This window comes from Acomys minous (genome assembly GCF_964271855.1).
Source record: "Acomys minous genome assembly, contig: scaffold_43, whole genome shotgun sequence".
NCBI lineage: Eukaryota > Metazoa > Chordata > Mammalia > Rodentia > Muridae > Acomys > Acomys minous.
The window spans coordinates 669,960-672,760 of NW_028182166.1; positions in this window are offsets into that span (position 1 = coordinate 669,960).

Sequence of the window (2,801 nt, forward strand, 5' to 3'; positions counted from 1 at the left end):
TGCTGATTTCATCAAGCCCAGTTACATACTCAGAATCTGTACTACTGCGCAAATAGGCATGTCTCTTTAGGCAAAAAAACTCATTTCTGACAAAGTTGCCCAAATGCACCTCAGAAGTGTGCAACTTGTTCCCTGAGTTAGAAAACGTCGAGAAACGGTCGTTACTGCTAGCGCTGTGCTTCTACACATGTATTTGCTGAACGGTGAAAGCCCACAGTAACGCACTTTTCTCCCAGCAAATACACTGTTTCTAAGGAAATGGGAACACACTGAGGAGACACTTGTGGGAGCTACTGTGACTAAAACTGAGCTTCCCTACGCACAGGGAAGCAAGAGAAATGCTGATTTCATCAAGCCCAGTTACATACTCAGAATCTGTACTACTGCGCAAATAGGCATGTCTCTTTAGGCAAAAAACTCATTTCTGACAAAGTTGCCCAAATGCACCTCAGAAGTGTGCAACTTGTTCCCTGAGTTAGAAAACGTCGAGAAACGGTCGTTACTGCTAACGCTGTGCTTCTACACATGTATTTGCTGAACGGTGAAAGCGCACAGTAACGCACTTTTCTCCCAGCAAATACACTGTTTCTAAGGAAATGGGAACACACTGAGGAGACACTTGTGGGAGCTACTGTGACTAAAACTGAGCTTCCCTACGCACAGGGAAGCAAGAGAAATGCTGATTTCATCAAGCCCAGTTACATACTCAGAATCTGTACTACTGCGCAAATAGGCATGTCTCTTTAGGCAAAAAACTCATTTCTGACAAAGTTGCCCAAATGCACATCAGAAGTGTGCAACTTGTTCCCTGAGTTAGAAAACGTCGAGAAACGGTCGTTACTGCTAGCGCTGTGCTTCTACACATGTATTTGCTGAACGGTGAAAGCGCACAGTAATGCACTTTTCTCCCAGCAAATACACTGTTTCTAAGGAAATGGGAACACACTGAGGAGACACTTGTGGGAGCTACTGTGACTAAAACTGAGCTTCCCTACGCACAGGGAAGCAAGAGAAATGCTGATTTCATCAAGCCCAGTTACATACTCAGAATCTGTACTACTGCGCAAATAGGCATGTCTCTTTAGGCAAAAAACTCATTTCTGACAAAGTTGCCCAAATGCACCTCAGAAGTGTGCAACTTGTTCCCTGAGTTAGAAAACGTCGAGAAACGGTCGTTTCTGCTAGCGCTGTGCTTCTACACATGTATTTGCAGAACGGTGAAAGCGCACCGTAATGCACTTTTCTCCCAGCAAATACACTGTTTCTAAGGAACTGGGAACACACTGAGGAGACACTTGTGGGAGCTACTGTGACTAAAACTGAGCTTCCCTACGCACAGGGAAGCAAGAGAAATGCTGATTTCATCAAGCCCAGTTACATACTCAGAATCTGTACTACTGCGCAAATAGGCATGTCTCTTTAGGCAAAAAACTCATTTCTGACAAAGTTGCCCAAATGCATCCCAGAAGTGTGCAACTTGTTCCCTGAGTTAGAAAACGTCGAGAAACGGTCGTTTCTGCTAGCGCTGTGCTTCTACACATGTATTTGCTGAACGGTGAAAGCGCACAGTAACGCACTTTTCTCCCAGCAAATACACAGTTTCTAAGGAAATGGGAACACACTGAGGAGACACTTGTGGGAGCTACTGTGACTAAAACTGAGCTTCCCTACGCACAGGGAAGCAATAGAAATGCTGATTTCATCAAGCCCAGTTACATACTCAGAATCTGTACTACTGCGCAAATAGTCATGTCTCTTTAGGCAAAAAAACTCATTTCTGACAAAGTTGCCCAAATGCACCTCAGAAGTGTGCAACTTGTTCCCTGAGTTAGAAAACGTCGAGAAACGGTCGTTACTGCTAGCGCTGTGCTTCTACACATGTATTTGCTGAACGGTGAAAGCCCACAGTAACGCACTTTTCTCCCAGCAAATACACTGTTTCTAAGGAAATGGGAACACACTGAGGAGACACTTGTGGGAGCTACTGTGACTAAAACTGAGCTTCCCTACGCACAGGGAAGCAAGAGAAATGCTGATTTCATCAAGCCCAGTTACATACTCAGAATCTGTACTACTGCGCAAATAGGCATGTCTCTTTAGGCAAAAAACTCATTTCTGACAAAGTTGCCCAAATGCACCTCAGAAGTGTGCAACTTGTTCCCTGAGTTAGAAAACGTCGAGAAACGGTCGTTACTGCTAACGCTGTGCTTCTACACATGTATTTGCTGAACGGTGAAAGCGCACAGTAACGCACTTTTCTCCCAGCAAATACACTGTTTCTAAGGAAATGGGAACACACTGAGGAGACACTTGTGGGAGCTACTGTGACTAAAACTGAGCTTCCCTACGCACAGGGAAGCAAGAGAAATGCTGATTTCATCAAGCCCAGTTACATACTCAGAATCTGTACTACTGCGCAAATAGGCATGTCTCTTTAGGCAAAAAACTCATTTCTGACAAAGTTGCCCAAATGCACATCAGAAGTGTGCAACTTGTTCCCTGAGTTAGAAAACGTCGAGAAACGGTCGTTACTGCTAGCGCTGTGCTTCTACACATGTATTTGCTGAACGGTGAAAGCGCACAGTAATGCACTTTTCTCCCAGCAAATACACTGTTTCTAAGGAACTGGGAACACACTGAGGAGACACTTGTGGGAGCTACTGTGACTAAAACTGAGCTTCCCTACGCACAGGGAAGCAAGAGAAATGCTGATTTCATCAAGCCCAGTTACATACTCAGAATCTGTACTACTGCGCAAATAGGCATGTCTCTGTAGGCAAAAAACTCATTTCTGACAAAGT